This window comes from Crocodylus siamensis, chromosome 1 (assembly GCF_052110815.1).
Source record: "Crocodylus siamensis isolate JL-2025a chromosome 1, ASM5211081v1, whole genome shotgun sequence".
NCBI classification, from domain to species: Eukaryota; Metazoa; Chordata; order Crocodylia; family Crocodylidae; genus Crocodylus; species Crocodylus siamensis.
In genome coordinates this window covers 92825429-92845694 of record NC_143395.1, presented here as the reverse complement: position 1 = coordinate 92845694, position 20266 = coordinate 92825429, and the positions used below count along the sequence as shown (strand labels likewise).

Below are 20266 nucleotides of genomic sequence, written 5' to 3'. Positions count from 1 at the left end.
GGCTCTCTTCCCTCCCTGCCCTCTCCAGCACCCCAGATCTCCACTCAGCACCCCACTCCACCATCTCCCCTGACCCTTACTTGTGACTGGGACTGTCCCAGGAGAGCAGGCAAGGAAAAGTTGACCTGCTTGCCTGGCATCTGCCACTGTAACCACTGCTGCTTTCTAAGCTAGGCTCAGCCCAAAGAAAAACAGTATCCTGGCAGTGGAGTGGGGGAGGGTCAGGCAGGCAGGTTAACATTTTTCTGCCTGTTGCTCCAAGAAATTGTAGGCATCCATAAGTAAGTGGGCGGGGTGGAGATTGTAGGGGTGCAGTGAATGGGGATCTGGGGTGCAGGGGAGGGCAAGGAGGGCAGGGAGCTTGATCTGGACCAGACAGTGGAGGTGGGGTGTTTACACTCATATGTAGTCTAGAGTGGGAGTGGGGTGTCCTCTGGGTCCTTGCTGGTCTGAACATGTGACTGCTCCAAACTCAAGCTAGCACTGACACAGAGCAATATTTGAGCTCACAGTGTAACCTGTAACAAGGCCCTGAGACAGCAGAGAAAGGGAAGTCCTCCAAACTTTTAGCCCGATAGGTTACCGTTTAGCTTTACATAACTCTTAATCATATAGAAATCATGGAAAATGAAAGTGTCCTGAACCCAAAACTTTATGTTTTGGCTTTGGTTATGAATCATATACAGGCAGAAGCAAAACCCTAAATCTTTATTTTCCTTAATGTAAAAATCAAAAAAATCTGGATCTGAATCCCAGATTTTTCAGTTTGGATTAGTCAGGTTCAGGCCAACCTCACAGAGAAGTACTTTGGACTTGGTTGATATGGATCCAAATCTCAGTTTCTCTGTGTTGATTCAGTTATGACAACAGTACATCTTAAGTGCAAATGCCATGCAAACATTATGAAATGTTCTGTAGAAATCATAAATTTGAAAGAATATATCTGTTGGAGAATGGAGGAAGGCTGATAGTCAAGCAGAATGTGTAGCCTTTGAGGGGGCTATTGCATTCTAGGTATAATTGCAAATGACACATTTATGCTGTTATTGAACTCAGTTGTGGTGTGTATGACAACAAGGAAGCTAAGATCCTGATTTCATCTAACTTTATATAGTGTAGAATGACTGGTTTCTTTAAGCAGATTCAACCAAATTGTTTCTGTTCTCCTTGGCAATATCAATAAATCTCTGATTTATATTAATTTCCCAAGTTGCACATTGCATTGTGAAATTAAGTGTTTTAACTTTTTTGGACTATGAGTGAAATGACAAAACAACCTGTATCCTCATTCCAAATGTGTGGATGGTGAGAGAAAACAACAACCTCTATTTTCACTGGTATGTACACTGCCTTACCAGGACCTCTTTCTTAATCATCCTGTAACTGATTAATCTACATATGCAGCTGCATAATGTCCATTAAGCAAAGAAATATGGACTAAAAAAAGGAAATGTAAGAGTCTATATGGATAGTATATAAGTGCTTTGGAAGAATCCTTCTACTTTCCCATGTACATCTGGCAGTTTTTTCACAATAAATTTTTAGAACACAAATAATTGTGGCTTTTGCTTTCTACAAAGAAAAAGGAGGTAGTAATTATTCATTTGGACAGCAGTACATCAGAGAGGGAGAACTCTTCCCAGAGAAGCAACTTTTTTTTAGTAGGAGAGATTGGCAGGAGGAGTGAAAGTACATGACAAAGCTGGTAATATATACCAATGATACATGTAACTAATACAGTCTAAGTCAGGGATGTCAATAATATGGCCTATGGGCTGGATCCAGTCAAAGGAACTGGATCATCCAGCACATGGACTTTTGTCCTGACTCTTGCTGTGGTAGCAAGGCTTCCCTTGATGGCAGGGCTAATCCTTCATATTGAGGTTGTACTTGTGCAGCCTCATTTGCACTTATGCAGCCTCATTTGCACACACACATACACACAATGTCCCCTCACACTTCAGGGTCATGATGCTGGCTAACACCAGGAGAAGCCCCACCACCAATGGCAGAGCTTCTGCCTGTGATGCTGCACTACTGGGGCTGCCAACACAAGATCCAGTATGCAATCCAGGGGCATAAGAAAAAGGAGGAATGTGACCAAGTTTGACACCCCTGGATTAGGACATTCAGCCAGAAAGTGAGGCCTTGGGCTGCTATAGACATGTAGGCAGCCTGCTTTGATGCACTGACACATTGCAGCAGACTCAATTAATTGAGTACTCAGGAGCATGGAAACTTATGTGCTCTGGCAGCCTTCCATGTCACTTGTATCAGCATCCCTGTGTGTCTCCAAGCTGAAAAAATGGCAGCAGGTGCCTTCAAATGAAACATGTTTGCTGAGCTTTAGTTCAAAGAGCCTGCCACCATTTTTTCAGTGCAGAGATGTGCAGGGACACCGATACATGTGATGGAAGGGCACTTTTGATTAGTGCAGCTTGTTGGCACTGGATTTGGACCTGGCCCTTATATCTTTGTTCAGGGCAGGCACAACCCTCAGACTGACCACAACACCTGCCAGTTGATAATAGGTGAGTTTATTGATACAGAGTAAGAACAGAAAAATAATAAAACAAACAATCAAACAATTCTGTATCTACCAATCCTATAGCTGTCATCAGAGGCAAAGTACATCTGGTCAGTATACAGGCTCCACCCTGAGGCTCAGTATCCTAGGTGTCAGAAGTCTGGAGGTGGGATGTTGAAGCTCACAGCCTCCCCTCCAGTAGGGTGCATCAGATGGACTGCTGGTATGCCCTTGGTCCATGGTGGCCTCGGGGACCCTTCCCAGGTGACAGGGATGGGGACCCCTCTCAGTGAGCAAAATGAGGAGGGACTGGACAAAGGGAGAGATGGGACAAATGGAGGGACCCTTTGTTAATCTCAAGTCTTTGCTTTTGTATTCTCTTTCCCCCCTGATGTTTCCTGTTGACTCTGCATCCATGGCTATCTCTGGTTGGTTGTGTCTCTGTGGTCACATGTCCATGTAGCCTTCCAGGACTTCTCCTAATTTGGTTTTTCCCCCCAAAACCAAGACTTAGTTCCCCTTGCTCTTTGAGGCCTTGTTGCTGGTGTGACTTATCTTGTGTTATGGGACAGTATGATACATACTTCTTTGTGTGTGCAGGCTGTGTGTCCTTGTTGTGTTAGACAACCTGTCTGCCTTGAAGTCTGTGATCTTGTGTTATGGCATGCCCCCTTCAGTTCTCAGTCTGTGTCCATCCATTGGCCTCGTTGTGTTACACAGTCTGTCTCTTTTTAGGGCCATGAGAAGCTGGGTGTGTGCCTCCCAAGCTTTATAGAAATCCAGTTAATTCCTGCTGCCCATTTTGACCCCTTATAATATATATATATATCTATCTATATTTATAAACCTCTTTGCCCCCAAAAAGATGTTTAAATACCATTTCTAAGCCAACACAGCTCACTAAATAAAGCTACTGGCACTACGTCCCAGAGCACATGTAATTCCCTTGGCCTTGATTCCAGGTATTCTGCACACCAGGAGGATTGAAATCTACACAATCCACATCCTAGAAGACTTTCCCCTCACCAGAAAAAGACAGGAAGTGAGGAGGGCAAAAATCTTGTACGTCCCCTGTTGAACTTAGATACTGCAGCGAAGAACACAAGATTATCTCTGGGGACAAAGGGGCATGCCTATACATGTGCAGCAAGGCTGCTCTGATGCACTGTAATTACAGCACATCAGAGCAGACTCAATTAATTGGGTCTGCTGGAGTGTGGTAATTACCATTCCCCAGCAGACTCCAGTGTTTTGTGTATCAGTGTTCTATGCTGAAAAATGGTAGTGTGGGACTTTAACTAAAGCTCATTCGATACATGTGATGATCTCGGCACTTTAATTAAAGGACCTCTCAGAGCCACTCTAATTAAAGTGCCCCCTCCACTGTATAAACACCCCATGACAGCAAGCATGGTGGAAGGTGACTCAGTAGCTAGATTTTAACCATGCAGCACCCTGCACTTGTCATTATCGAAACGCATCTTGTTTATGTTAGCCCACCCCTGTAACCTATCCAGGTCTTGCTGCAGTCTTTCCCTCCCTACTAGTGTGCTCACCTCACCCTAAATTTTGGTATCATCAGCAAATTTAAACAGGTTGCTTTTCACCCCGCCGTCCAAATCGCTGATAAAGAAATTGAACAGCACAGGCCCAAGGAACCCGAGCCCTGGGGGACTCCGCTACCCACTTCCCCCCAGGTTGAATATGATCCGTCCACCACCCCTCTCTGAGTATATTTGCATTTTACATTAAAATTTTTTTTAGATAAAGAGTAGAAATAAACTTAAGGGAAAAGCCTGGAACCCAGGATAAAGGGTAGGCACCATAACCATCTCTCCCTTCTCCTTCAGCAACTGATATTTCAAAAGACTGAGTCCTTGTCAATTGTTTTAGAAAATACATGTAGGGACTTACTTTCACAGCTGAGTTCCAGGCTCCAGAACCCAAATGGATACACACTAGGGCATCCTAGTGGGAAATGGCAGCGTTTCGACATTTTGATGGAACAACATTTCTTTTTTAATTTTGTTTCAATTTGAAACAGCTGTTCCGTTTTGCCCCGTTGAAACAGGGTTGAAATGGCAAAAGTGTTTTGATGGTTTGCCCATAGGATACTATGGGGAAGGACAAAGCATCCTATAACTTTGTCATTTCTGGCTTGATTTGGACAAAACCTTCAGAAATGGTAGCCCCTTCTGAGGTTATGAAGCCTGCCAAGTTTCAAGAAGATAGGTGCAGGAGGTTCAGGCAAACTGCACCCTAAAATCTTGAAAGCAAAACTCATGTCATATGTATGTGTTAAGCCACAGTGGGGTCAAAACTGCAGGCATGCTAGCCCCTGCTGAGGCCACAAAGCCTGACAGCTTTCAAAGAGATAGTTACCAGGCCTTCTGGGTTCTGGGGTCCTGCACCTCTAGCTGCTGACAGGAGTGTCATGGGTGCTTGTGCAACTGTGTCTGTCTTGGGGCATGGGAGTGGAGGGGGAAACTACTGCAAGCCTGGCTGCTAGGCCCTGCTGCAGCCACAAAGCCTGCCAGCTGTTAAGGAGGTAGGTGCAGGGGGGTTCTGGGACCCTGCAGTCCTAGCTACTGACAGGCAAAACTCATGACATGGGTGCTTTAACAGATTCTTTGCTTCCATTTTTCTTCATTGTCGCTTTGGACGAGGGAGTGAAAAGCACCTTGTTCAAGTTCGCAGATGAAACTAAGATATGGGGAGACGTGAGAACAACTAGATCTGGACAGGTTATAGAGGTGGGCAGATGAGAATAGGATGGGTTTCAATACAGACAAGTGCAAGATGTTGCACCTGGGGAAGAAGAACCAGCAAAGCTTATATTCAGAGATAGGTAGGAATGCCAGCACCAGACCTACAGGCTGGGGACCTCCTTTCTTGTCAGCACAGAGGCAGAAAAGGATCTTGGTGTCACTATTGATTCCAAGATGAACATGGGCTGCCAATAGGGGACATGGTCAGGAAGGCCAACCATACCTTGTCATGCATCCATAGATGCATCACAAGCAGGTCTAAGGAGGTGATCTTCCCCCTCTATGTAACATTGGTCAGGCTGCAGTTTGAGTACTGTGTCCAGTTCTGGGCACTGAATTTCAGGAGGGATGTGGACAATATGGAGAGGGTCCAGAGGAGGGCCACTCACATGATCAGGGGGCAGCAGAGCAGGCCCGATGAGGAGAGGCTACGGGACCTGAACCTATTCAGCCTCAACAAGAGAAGGCTGAGAGGGGATCTGGTGGCTGCCTATAAACTTGCCAAGGAGGACCAGCAGGCATTGGGAGAGTCTCTGTTCTCCCAAGCACTACCAGGAGTAACAAGGAACAATGGCCATAAGTGGACTGAGAGTAGATTCAGGCTAGATATCAGGAGGCACTACTTCAGTCAGGGTAGCTAGGAGCTGGAACCAACTTCCAAGGGAGGTGATGCTCACCCCTACCCTGGCAGTCTTCAAAAGAAGGCCAGACAGCCACCTAGCCGGGGTCATTTGACCCCAGCATCCCTTCCTGCCCATGGCAGGGGGTCAGACTTGATGATCTGCTTAGGTCCCAACCAACTATGAAACTATAAAACTAAAATTATAAAACTATAAAACTAAAATGTAGGACTATTAAGAGATCTCCAGCTCTTATTAATTTACTTAAGCCACACAAGCACTTCTTCTAAACACATATTACCAAATTAGAAAGGTAACTTCTGCTTTGAGGTAGTCTGTGAATTAAAATACATGCCCAACGTAAGTATCCATGAATATATGGATAATGCAAAATATTCATGGATAGATAAGTAATTTGGCCTTTGTAATAGTAAAAGGTTACAGGAATTTAGAAGAAAAATAGAGGTGGAGGATAGACAAAATATTTTTCATTATTAACCTCAGTGAGCAGAAAATAATATTATTCTAATGTTGGTGGTAAATTCATGTATATCTAGTTAAGTTTGGAATACTTAGCTAGATCTGGGAATGTAACCTATACACACCTGAGCATATAAGAGCTTCAATGTGATATGTTGGCATAAAATGTCCTGACCCTGCCCTTGCTTTGAGCAATGGTACGCAGGTCTTTTCTAACCTTACCTCTCCCATTTTTGCCCTCCCTCTAAAGTAAACCAAGTCAATTCATCATAATCAGATGCCACAGTGTAAATAAGATCTCAAGACCTGCTCTCCTTTACCTGTCCCATTACCATTAGCCTCTTACTGTCATATGCCCATATTTGCATTGTAGGGAACATAATCTGAAACCCCATTAACAGAAGGTTGAAGCAAAAAGAGCTTTTAGGCAAGGACCTGCTTTTATCCTCTGTGTGTGTGCATCTATATATCTATCTATATAAAATATATAGATATATAATATGTATTGTCAAAGGCCTAGCAAGAATCATCACTTTCCATCCAAAGAAATTGTTGGGAATACTTTATTCATAAATACAAGTGAGAATGAGTCTGCTTCAAGTTTCAAGGCTAACATCTTGCATCTTACATTTAACTATAACCAATGCTTCAAAAAAAATAGCCCCTAGTGTCCTATAACATACTGAACCAGTTATGTAATACGGCATATATGTAGAGAAGGGGAACATTCCTTCATGACTTGTGTCAATCAGCTTACATCTTGAATCATTTTTATTACGGTACCTAAGCATGAAGAACTACACATATTATTGCTGGATATAATGTTACTTTGCTCTTTAAAAAATCCAGTTCATTCAATGATGCTTGTGCTCAGAAATACTTCCTTTAATTTGTTTTATATTTACCTGGCATTAAGCCACAAAACAAACAAAAACGCATCCTTTCCCTCCACTCTAAAATTACAGTAAAGGAAGAATCAATTGTAAAATTATTTGAAGAAAATTAGTAATGTTTTGAGAGATGACATAATATTTGAAAGGCGTAGTAGAGACACAGATATATAAAGGGTTCATTAATGTATGATTTTTCTTTTTTTTTTCCTGACAGATATTAAAGAAGAGCTGAGTCAGTTTCTTTTCACCTTTCAGAATTACCACACATTGACATTATTCACAAGCATACCGTCAAAGTCTAACCCCAAGTAGAGTATATTATAACAGCCATCTCGAGGGGGCAAAGGCATAGGTAAGTATAACAAAATCCACAGGTGATGCGAATGATTGAGTTGATTATGCTGTGTACAAATAGACAAAGCTGCTGTTTGTAACAACCATCACCTATGTGTCCCTCATACATGTCACATAAGCCCAGAATCTCACAGGAATCTGATCTACACTAAGATTGCGATCTACAAATCACCACAACATTAAGGCTAAGTACAGAGAGTCAAAGGGTATTTATAAACATGCTCCAGGAGGTGCAGTGGGGGGCACTTTAATTAGCACACCTTCAAGAAAAAGCACATGGAGTGTCATGTGTATCAGTGTCCCTGCACTGAAAAATGGCAGCAGGGTACTTTGAACTAAAACTCAAAGGAGCTTTAAAGTGCCCCACTTTCGTTTTTCAGCATGGGAACACTGATACACATGATGCTTCAGCAGACTCAACTAATCAAGTCTGCTCCAACATGCTGTAATTGCACTGCATTGGAGCAGCCACTTTGCATGTGTCTAAGAGCCCAAAAAGCCCAAGAATGAATCAATTCAAACTTAGCTGGTTAGTTTAAGCTGCATAGATTGTACTGATAATGAAGTGAGCAGACATTTGCTTTTGATTCTGGAAATACAGCCACATGCCTGCATTGGCCAAGGCCAGAAGCCAGGGGGAGTGCTAGAGCATGCTTCCCTGCTCAGCTGGAGCAGACAGCTTGGGCCAAGGCTAGCCTATGCACCCTGCAAAGGGAGGGGACATTTGTGGTGGAGGTGCAAAGCATTCTGGGATGCTGGGGATTGAGAGTTAAATTGAATCTGGAGGGAAACTAGGACAGAAGTTCAATAAACTAATTTAACCTAAATAAGTTAGTTCTGATACTAAATCCATCCAGGTTTATCTTAAAATGGTTTCAGCCATTTTGAAAGCAGTTTATATGTACTGAACTTCTGTTGTGTTACACTTTCTGATCACTTATACTAGTTTATGTGTAATTTCTGTTCCTAGCCTAGCAGTTAATGGTACTGATATGTTAGTATGCATTTCCTGTTGTTTCATAGTTCCTAGGATCAGAAGAGACCTGAACAGATCATCAAGTCTGAACCCCAGCCCTGGGCAGGAACGAGTGCTGGGATCATAATACCCCAGCCAGATATCTATCTAACCTCCTCTTGAAGACCCCCCAAGGTAAGAGAGAGCACTACCTCCCTTGGGAGCCCATTCCAGAGCCTGGCAGCCCTAACTGTAAAGTAATGCCTCCTGATATCTGCTCTCAATCAATTTGTGGCCGTTATTCCTTATTATCCCAGGTGATGCCTGGGGGAACAGAGCCTCACCTATTTTCTGCTGGTCCTCCCTGGTGAGTTTATAGACAGCCACCAGGTCCCCTTTCAGTCTTCTCTTGTGGAGGCTTAATAGATTCAGGCTCTTTAGTCTATCTTTATAGGGCCTGGCCTGCTGCCCCCTTGACCATGTGAGTGGCCCTCCTCTGGATCTTCTCCAGGTTAGCCACATCCCTCTTGAAGTGCGATGCCCAGAACTGGACACAGTACTCCAATTGTGACCAGCATCGCATAGAGGGGAAGGATCACCTCCCTGGACCTGCCTGTGATGCATCTGTAGATGCACAACAAGGTGTGGTTAGTCTTACTGACCACTTCCTTTCAATGGCAGCTCATGTCCATCCTGGAGTCAACAATGACTCCAAGATCCCTTTCTGCCACTGTGTTGTTGAGAAGGGTGTTCCCCAGCCTATAAGCATGTTGCAGGTTCCTTCTCCCCAGATGCAGCACCTTGCACTGGCCTGCATTGAATTCCATTCTATTCTCATCTGCCCACCTCTGTAACCTGTCTAGATCTAGTTGAATTCTGTCCCTCCCCTCCAGTGTGCCCACTTCTCCTCACATATTTGGACAGTGTGTTTTCCATATCCACCTCCTAGTTGCTGGTAAAGATGTTGAATAGAACAGGCCCAAGGACTGAGCCCTGGGGAACTCCACTGCCAACATCCCTGTAGGTCAAAAATGACCCATCCACCACCACTCTCTGGGTGTGACCATCGAGCCAATTTGTCACCCATCTGACTATGTAGGCATCAATGCCACAGTCACCTAGTGGGTTTTTTTTAGGATGAATGGCGTGAAAAAAAGTTTCAAAGGCCTTCTTGAATTCCAGGTAGATGACATCCACCTCAATGCCCACATCCAAGGACTATGTGACCTGGTCATAAAAGGAAACAAGGTTAGTCAGGCAAGATCTGTCTACAATGAACCCATGTTGGTTGCTCCTGAGCATTACCTCCCATGCTGGGACCCTGCAGATGTGTTCCTTGAATGTTTTCTCAAAGGTCTTCCCAAGGACCAAGGTGAGACTAACTGGCGTATAGTCCCTGGGTCCACCTTTCCCCGCTTCTTGTAAATGGGGACCATATTGGCCCATTGTCTCATTCCTCCAAGCCCCAATCTCCAGTGGGCGCTAGGTCACTGGATAATTTGGAGATATAATAATAGTTATTTGTCATATACAGTACAGTAATGTATGCATCTCTACTAGCCTTCTAAGTTGCCTTGAGCACAATTGAACATGAAATAGACTTAGTGGAGCCCATTGTAGATTGAAAAAGAAAACCAAGAGGTAGGAACTTAATCATTTACCCAAAGTGATCTTCCAGGTTAATGCACAAACAAAAAACTATCCCGCCAAACACACACAAGAAACCCTCTAAAATCCTATCTTAATAGTCCTATCCCATCTTCCTATGGACTGAAAAACTTCTCAACTTCACCACTTAATCAAACCTAACGTAGTTTAAACGTAGTTTGTGGATGTAACAGCTTTACAATGTACACATTATTCCTGTTCATATCTAGAAGAGCAATACTACTAATGCAAGATCAATCCCATATCCATACTGAAAAATCAGAGTAATTGGAATAAAATAAATCTGAGTACATCAAGTATTTCTGTAGAAGTTTGGCCACTAACTTCCTAAAACATCTTCCCCACTTAGTAGATGTTAACCTATTATGTAGTTGATAAGATCATAATTTTTTTCCTTAAGAGCACTTGCTATCCTAGTCATCTTCACAACCACTACTTAGGATATATTGATCTTTACAGGACAAGAGGGAAATGGGTCTAATGATCCAATGATCTAATGTACCAATTCTGCCCTCAGGATATTGCATTCCTACCTATCTCTGAATATAGGAAATTTCATCTGCAAAGGAAACTGGGAATTTATCACAAGCAAAACAACAGCATCAACAAAACAAAACAACTTCCTCCTCCCCCCACCCCATGACTGTGTTTAAAATTAACACAGCTTGGTTTAGTCAAATTATCCACCACATAGAAAAGTTCCATTATATGAGTCTGCATATAGTAAAATGGAGACAACTTGTCAGCTACAGCATAGCATTCTATTTCTCTGAAAAACTGACATTATTAGTCAGCCTGAGATCAAGATTCCTACCACAAGTATTTTGGGGACCACAGCATGAGCATTTACATTACAGTGCCTGTCAGATTCCTCAACTATGTGAATCCTGATACACACCTATTGCCTCAATCAAAGTCATATCCAAAGCTATGCCAAGACATCATAAGAATCATAAAAGGTTCATATTAGGGCCAGTACTGATAATAAATGTTGAAAAAATGTGAATATTGAAGGACTGTCGGACATTAAACAGGAATTATTACCAAACTGTGCACCAATAGCAATTGCCAAGTACTATGTCCTCAAAAGATGCACCAAGGGTGAAATAATACCTGTCCCAGCTATCAGAGATGAAGCTCACCATGAAGATAGCATACAAACAATATGGCAAACCTGACCTTTGTCATCAACACAACAGCTATGGCTGATGATGAAAATATTGAAATTCTAACAACAGATACCTCGGAATTTATATCACATCAGCCTACAAACCACTGAACAAAACCTGTAATTTTACCAGACTATCAAACCTCAGACATGACAAAACACAAGTGATCATCAGCAATTTTAACAGTCATAGTATCAACCGGGGATACAACACAACTAACAAAAATAGGGAACAGGTTGACACATGAGCAGAGGCACGTCAGTTAGGCCTAATATATGATCCTAGGCTTTCTGCTTCTTTTTATAGTAGCCACTGGAAAAGAGGGCACAGCCCTGAGCTAGCATTTGCTAGTATCAACATAGCTGGATTCGGTAATATTGACACTTCGGTACTTATTCCCCAATGACAGCATAGAGCAATCGTTTTACGAACTAAAGTAGTCATAACACCACTCTTAGTTAGTTCCCCTTTAATACCACTTTAACTTCAAGAAAGAAAAATGGGATGATTTTACTAAACACCTCAATGCTGCCATACTAAATGTAACTCAGGCAGTACTCCAAGAAGTACCGCCCCTCCGAAGGGATCAAAGCAGGTGCACAAGCGCTGTGGGAGGTGTAGGGACTCTCCTCCCCCTATAGAGCAGAGCCAGACCACCAATGGGGACTTAACCAAATACCTTTTAATACGGGGAACATAACAGGCAGAAATCAGAGGATATAGTAGACACTACAATGCCCCAAGGGGGAAGGATTCAACAAAGGTTAGACACTTACAATCATCAAAAAAAAAACAGGGTTAACAAAATATAAAATACAAACAGCCGAACAAACAATACAGGTTGGTGAAATATAAAAAGGCACAAAATGCAAAATGTCAAATGACAAGGAAATATAGGGCCTTGGTACCGGGAGGGGGAGAAAGGTGGGGAAAAACACAGTGGACCCTTTCACTGCAAGAAGATTTAGTTCTTGTTATCTCACTCAGCCCAAGTTAACCCAGCTTGGACTTGAAGCCACATCTCCCATGTTGTAAGCAAGGACACTACCACACAGCTACCATTGGTAGCACTATTTCAGCCTGCTATGGGTCTTGACCTTCCTGGTGCCCTGGCCTCATGTCAAGCTGCCTGGCCTGTGATTGGAGGAGCTGGAAGCAGAGCTGGGAACCCTGCAGATTGCTGCTCAGATCCTTCCTGCAGTGAAGGGAGCCTCTCCTGCCGGCTGCAGTCTCTTGCAGGGGATCCTTAAGCCCAGCAGGGAGCCTCTCCTGCCAGCCACACACTGCGCTGCTGAGAGTCCCACTGCAGGTCCTGCTCTTTCAGGCTTTTCTGGGGCACTGCTCCTACCTCACTGGCTCAGCTCTTACCAGCTCTGTGAAGCTCCTTCCTTGTTGCCCCTCACTGGTCTCTTTCCTGCATCAGCCCATGCTACCCCTTTTATCCCCCTCCAGGTGACCCCAGGGGCCAATCAGGACCCAGGGGGGTGAGTCTCTGGGGCTTGATTGGTGCGGAAAGGGAATCCCAAATCTTCCAATCATCTTTTGCCCTTTCAAAACCCTTGGGCTAGGTCACTGCCAGCTAGCTCGTCACATAAGTTTCAAACCAATGCCAGAAAACTATGAGCAGTTTGTAAAACTGCTGCATAACATCTCAAGAGGCTCATATCCCAAAAGACTGCAGATTGAGCTACATACCAGGACTAACACTGGAATCAGTCAATAGATACACAAAATACAATGGGCTGTACAAAGCAGACCCATTTGTTGAGGAAACTATCACTGAAGGAGAAGAACTGGGTGCTAGAGAGGAAAAAGGAAAGTTGTAACAGAATCTCATTGAGAATGTGGATATGACACATAATAGCAAAAAAAAAAAAAAAAAAAATGGATAACCACCCAGAAACTTCCAACAACCAAAACAAGAAAGAATAACACTGCAATGTCACTGCAAGCCAGGTTGCAAATCAACTCATTGAAAATGGCAGGGCACCAAATAAACAACCCAAGTTTCAAATCAACAGAAAAGAAGACGAGGAAGTTGATCACTTTGGGGGACATTTTTCAATGGCTGAGTTAACAACTACAGAGGAATGGCCTGTCTCAACAGACCATATGTACAGGTGTAGTATTTAACATCTACACAAATAATCAACTAATTCACTCAAGCACAAGAAGATTTATTTATGCAGACAATTTGTGTATCACCCCCTGCACAACAGACTTTGCTCAGGTGGAAGCCATCCTGGCATCAGCACTCAGTGGGTTCAGTCAGGCAGCGTTTGCATAATTGCTGAGGCATGCAATAGCATCTTCAGTGGGCATGTGCAGTTTCTGTAGACTGCCACTGAATTTAGTCAGGGGACAATATGAGACATGGACTATGAGACATGGTGTGTTTTTTGCCACAGCTACAGTCTGGATTGTTGTTCAATGGGTTGTCAGACAATTACATCAAAAATTAACTATGTGCCAATCTAAATAAAATACATGTTAGTCTCTTCCACCTTTGGAACTGAGATATTAGTAGGCAGCTCATCCTAACCTGGTCCCCAAATGGAAAGGAACAACCTTGGCCCACTGCCCAAATCCTTGATAGTGACACTAGGCTACATGCTTTTGTATGGAACAGATACAGAAAAGAAGCAGTGCAAATTTAGTTCCTGGAACAACATATTAAATAAGCTCATCAACTCCAGATGAGAGGCCAACCCAAAAATGTTCCAAACTACTGTACTTGTACTTTGTTATTTTGCAAATGAATACACATGGCTCGTTTGGGAAAGATTGGTATATGCAAAGAAGCTAAACACTACAGTGAGCAAAAGTTGCAGGTGCATTACTGGATGCCTTAAATCAACAAATATCAACAGTGTCCATCTACTTGCTGGAATCACCCCACCAGATGTCAGAAGAGCAGTAATAAGTAAACCAAATGCACCAGCAGGTCGAAAGAGAAGAGAAACCTACTACACAGCCATATTGTAGCTCCCAGTTGACTAAAATCATGGAAAAGTTTCCTTTCAACAACGTGGGCACTGGGTAAAAGACTAACAGACAAATGGGTAAACATGTGAAAGTTGTGACAGGGATCCTGCTTTTCTGTGTTTAAAAAACACAAATTCTCTGATAAAGGGCAAATTCTCTGATTAACCCCCTCCCCCAAATCTGTGTTTTTCCATGATTAAAATGAAAAACCACTAGATAGATAGATAGATAGATTTCAAAATGTATAGGTATTTAGAATTTATTTTATTACAATGATTGTGGCACTGGTAGACTTCCAAATTGCTTTAAAATTGTAAATATATCTATAAAACATTGTGTTCAACTGATACTTAAATATATCTATGTATCTATATATCTATATCTATCTATTTATATCTATAGATAGATATAGATATATGTATCTATGTATCTATGTATCTATCTATATCTATCTATTTATAGCAATAGATAGATAGATAGATAGATAGACAGACATAAGTATCAGTTGAACACAACGTTTTATAGATAAATTTACAAGTTTAAAGCAATTTGGAAGCCTACCAGTGCCGCAATCATTCTAATAAAATAAATTTTAAATACCTATACATTTTGGTATTGATTTTGATTTTTTTATCCTGGAAAATCAGAGCTCCCCCTGCAGATTCAGCTGTGGCTGTCCCCTCCTGCTGCTTTGTGGCACTGAGCAGCCCTGATATGCTGGTGCCCAACCCTTGCCCATGCTGTTGCCCCTCACTTCTGACTTATAGCCCCCTGGCCCTGCTGGTGTCTGTCACTCCTGAACTGCTGCCTCCCCCCTCCCCCCCCAGGTTTGAGGAAGGGAGTGGGTAGGTGGGGGAGTGGGTGTGGGGGGGAGGGGAGGCAATGCAGTGGAGAGGGGCTGGGGGACCAATGAGATATAGTGGGGGGGGGTGCGGGGGTGGGGAGGGCATGTGCCCTCCCACCTGGCCACCCTGTGCCCCTTCCCCTGCAGCATGCTCTGTGCCCTTTCCTCTGTCCCCCACTCCTGCCTCTATAGACTTACCAGGAGGGTGCTGTGGGAGGTGGACAGCTGCTCTCCACCACTGCCTGACTGCTATGTGCATGTGTGCGCATACATGCACATGGCTCCCCCTGCATCCCACTCCCCACAGCCCCAAGGCGCCCCTTGCAGGCTGGAACTCTGACAGCCTGCAAGGGGAAACCAGTGGTTTCACACATTTTCTCCTTTAAAGGGGAAAATCCATAATTTTCTCCTCTAAAAGAGAAAATCTGCATTTTTCTCTGTTAAAGAAGAACATCCTCATTTTTCCACTTTTTCCCAGAGCAAACAGAAAACGCAGACCCCTGGTTAGGACTAGAGATGACCTAGAAGGGAGTTAGGGTGAATTTCAAAACTGCTGACTATCTCCCTGCAGGCACAGAATTTGGTCGACCAATATGGAAAAGCTTGAAGCACCTCTGAACAGGAGCTGGTAAGACTGAAGTTAACATGTAACTGTGGAGATATATGAGCAAACACCATGAGTAAATGTAGAGGAAACTTTCAGATTACTGAACTCCTACTGGCCTGCCCACATATAAGAGAACCATGCACAGTGAGAACCTCAGATTGAGCTACGGATGGAGCAATAGTATGTACCCATTTCTGGACCCAAATTTGAACGTGGTGATAGGACACAAGAAGAATAATTTGTAAGTAATAGTGATTTGTATGGGAGAAGTCAGTAAAAAAGAACAGCACTATATGAAGAGTCATAGACAAAAACTTTGTATAACATCCCATCAAACCATTGACAGGTCAGTTATATTTGCACTTCAATTTTTCCAAGATTTTGAAATCTCTCACCATATATTGATTCTGGCATATATCTTAAAATTTTCATTGCCTTTATATGAATTTTGACTATCAGCAATATTTTCTATAGGTGAGCTGGCCAAAACTGAACTCAGTTCTCTAAATAAGGTTTGTCTGACAGAATTAAATGATATATAGCTAGAAGCGTGAGCCAGAATCTTTTATCTGAATTCCTTTCACCTACATCCTTGAGCATTGGTGGTTGATATAAAATTGAATACTGATCCAAGCCTCCCCAAATTTTGATTTTGGAAAACCAAAACATCTAGTACATGCTCACTAAATGGCAGCTTTTGATTCAAAACCACCTTCTTGCCTCTAACATCAGTGGTTTTGAGGAAATGGAGCCTTTATCCAGTGTACCCTGGGGGGGATTTGCTCTTCCAGAACTAAAACTCAGCTTCTCCTAGCCCTTTTCTAAATAGAACCCCTGTATTATTTTCCATCGCTCTTTCCTGTTCTGCAGCAAGAGGCCTAATCCTGATCTGTGGTTTTTGGGGGAGGAGAACAATTAGTCAAGGAAACAAAGCGAAACTCTAAGGGATAAGAAGTGAGGGAGAGTACGTGGAAAGCTGAGAAGGCATTTACTGATTTATTGAACAGAATATCAGGACATGTTATTCAAAAACAACATTAAGGTAAGGCTTTGTGTTTCTTCATAAACTTTCTAAAGGCGAAAGCCAAAACCTTACACTGTAAATGCTGATTCTTCCTTCTCCTGCTCCTTTGCACCCCCTCCCCCCACCCCAATTCTAGCTTTTTTGTTCATGAAAAACCAGTTAGAGGAAAAGCTAGATGGGGAAGCATTCCATAATAACTCAATATAAGCTGCACTGAACAGGATGCTTCAGTCTCATTGCACAGCATTCTGTTATTCTCTGTGCAGTGAGCTATGGTATTTTATTTCATACACCATTTCATATTCTGGAATGTATAATCATACATCATACGTCCAGCACATTGTGCTGCACAGTCCTGAATGCACTGTCTGAATCCATGTTGTGAGGTTTCCCAGTCAGGCAGGTAAAGAGAGCAATGTGAAAGAATAGGTAGTTGTGAAAGAACAGGTAGTTTCACTTTACTCACCTGCTGGCAATGGATAAAAAGGTTTAGAATATCCCATCTCTCTACTCTGGTTTTGAATGCTTCTCTGCTCAGCAGTCCCCAAAGTTCAGTGAACCAATTGTGCTTGTGCTGTGATTTTACTTTATTTCTTCTGCAAGATTGCCTGAGCACATCTGGTAAAAATTAGATACATAGATTAGTTATGGTTCTGTTTCCAGTTAATTTCTTGAAGCCTCTGCCCTCACTTCTTTAACACAGAGGAAAGATATAAATTTCTGATAGGAATAAGTGTTCTCATTACTGGCCCTGGTTAGTTATTGCATGGCCAGTGTCAAGTTTAATTAGATTTCAAGAACTCCAGGTCCATAATTTGTGACAATGGAAGTGTATGCTGATGATGCATCTCTGCTGAGAGCACTGCTAGTCCAATAAAGAGATGCTCTCTAATCCACAGAAATATGTCACACACTTGCAGTTTTAATGAAACTGTAATCAGCCTAACCCAGGCTACATATCATCTGCATTATGCTATATAAAATTATTCAGTGGTCTATAAAAAAGGCAAAGTGCTTTTTAATATTATCAGGAATGAAATTTCACTTGGATTTTAACTTTAGCTTAACACTTCAGTTGATCTCTTCTTTTCATTATAACAGACGGGAAAGATACAGAAGGATTACTACATGTCACCAAGTGAAAAATAAAACATTAAATTCTTTCTTCCACCTTTCAGCTGGCACCATGTGTCACTTGTGAAGGTACATGTATTATCTTTATGGAGAGATGTTACCACACAAGACAGCTACCATCAAGGCAGTGTGTACTACTGCTGGGGTTGCCACTTGTTTTATGCAGTAGAGAAATCTTTCATATTTATATTTTTTCCCACACCCCACTGCACTCAAGGGTGGGCACTGCTGCTGCATTACTATTTAGAAAAAAGGTAACAATGGGCATTTTATTGTCAAGTAGACTAATTCTCTCCACAGTAAATGTCTCACATCTACACATGCAATGCTATTAGGCAGGAGTAAACTAATTAACTCTGTAGCAGGATAGTACTTGTACAATTACTGTCCTGTGGCAGTTTTTTACTCCGCAGCACTGTATGTGTAGATGCTAACGTGGCTGTCTGGGGCAAAAGGGTGCTTCAGGGCCGGGGCTGCCTGCTGGCTGAACACCCTTGTGCCCCAGCCAGCCTCCCTGCAGCATGTTGAGCTGGGCAGGAGCACCACCGGGCTAGCAGGCTGAGCCCCAGGCCCCTTGCCAGCCAGGGCTGCTCAGACCCAGCTCAACATGCTGCAGTCCTGGGCATATGCTCAAAGAGTCATCCAGGAGCAATAAACTCCAGTTTGATAAGCATTAATTGGACATGTGGATGAGCCCCACAGTAGCAAGAAAATCCTTTAGCCCCTACCTTGCCAAGATATTTTATCCTTTTGAACTAAAACATACAAATTGTGATCAGTGAAATGGTCAGCTTCAGACAAAACTATAGCTGCTTCTTCTACTTAAGACCAGTAGTCAAAGCAAGTCAGGCATTCCTGCTTGTACAACATACAGCTGCCTGCCTCTTAAGTGAAGCTAACCCCTGAGAGCATGTTACACAATAATTCAAGCCTCTCACTGGCTTCTCATTTGCTTCTGGGTCAAAATTAAACTTGTAGTTTTTGAGGCCCTTGTTTTCTTGAAGTTAGGCTGCCTTTCACGCTGAGCTCATCATGACACAGAAACTATCAATGCCTACAATGTTTTCTAAGTTAAGTTTATAGCTTCTAGCTGAGGGACATAGGCAGACTTTTCAGTTGTCCTGAGTCTCTGATTTCACTTTAAACAGGGGTGGCCAAGTTGGAGCTTGCATACCACAAGCGGCACGGGCAGCCTTATTTTAGCAGGGAGGAGGTAAGCAACACAGTGGCAGGTAGGGCAGGGAGCAGAAAGCAGAGTGAGCAAAGAGTAGAGCATCTGATTGGGCAGGGGAAGGAGCTTGGAGTGGAATTGAAGGATGGCAAAGGGCTTAATATGTGGCAGGCCTACCTAAAAGTTTGGCCCCCACTGACTTTAAAGAAGACTTTAACTGTTTTGATATAAGAAACATATCTTTAAAATCTAATCCAACCAATGACACTTGCCAGAGCCTGCAGAGAGCCTGAAAACAGAGTTCTGAATCGTGATCTGCCTCTTCATCTCAGCAACTACTCAAATGTCAATGGTGGCATTTCATATGCCATTCCTTAAAATAAAAGTTCAAAGACGTGTTAAAATTCAGTTTTATTAAAATTTAAATTCAAAATATGGTTAGGGCTTTAACAGCAGCTTTGGAGACCAGAAGAGGGTACAGTTTGCTTCATTTTCTTAAAGGGAGTTAATTCACCAACAGATTTAGTCATGCTCTTTTACAGTAAGCCTATCAAGAAACTTTCTATTGGTGTAAATGACTACAGCCTCATTCACTTCAGTGGAAGTTTGCCTACTTTACATCAGCAGAGACACTGACATACAGATTTTCAAACCTGAGCCTGGAATTCAGAAATTGGACTGGGCTTTAATGTGACTGCTTTTAGGGCCCTGAGCAAAACAAATTCCTCCTCTCCCCTCTGCCCCAAAACCTTCATTACAGTGGGTGCTACGGAGCCAAACACAATGATTTTATAAGCTTAATTAGTTAATCTGTGTACACAGGGGCAAACAGGTAATCACATGTATAAAATATGCCTTTTCAGTCAAACCCATGTTGTGTGCATTGTTCACCTATAAATTCCTATTTTAGCTTACATATATTTTGTAGGAATTGTTTATATGACACTGTTGCTGCATTTTGCCTTCTGTGTTTCAAAATGATTAGCTGCACTCTAAAGCTTTATAACTGCCTGCTGTATAAGCAGCAAAGCACTGCACTTCAAGATAATTATAATCATTAGTAGATC

At 42.7% G+C, this 20266-nt stretch overlaps 2 long non-coding RNA genes across 4 annotated transcripts in view; one reads left to right on the top strand and one right to left on the bottom strand.

Annotated features, from left to right (window-relative positions):
• Positions 1 to 17499, bottom strand: part of LOC149873048 (uncharacterized) — a 95741-nt gene extending 78242 nt beyond the window's left edge. The window contains exon 1 of the long non-coding RNA XR_016441208.1: positions 17361 to 17499. This is a non-coding gene — a long non-coding RNA (uncharacterized LOC149873048). The remainder of the gene's footprint in view (positions 1 to 17360) is intronic.
• LOC149873047 (uncharacterized) overlaps positions 1 to 20266 on the top strand; it is a 174110-nt gene that overhangs the window by 108693 nt on the left and 45151 nt on the right. For all 3 annotated transcript variants that reach the window (XR_016441203.1, XR_016441204.1, XR_016441205.1), the window contains exons 2-6: positions 7503 to 7640; positions 8666 to 8792; positions 9780 to 9845; positions 15835 to 15891; positions 16741 to 16912. This is a non-coding gene — a long non-coding RNA (uncharacterized LOC149873047). The remainder of the gene's footprint in view (positions 1 to 7502; positions 7641 to 8665; positions 8793 to 9779; positions 9846 to 15834; positions 15892 to 16740; positions 16913 to 20266) is intronic.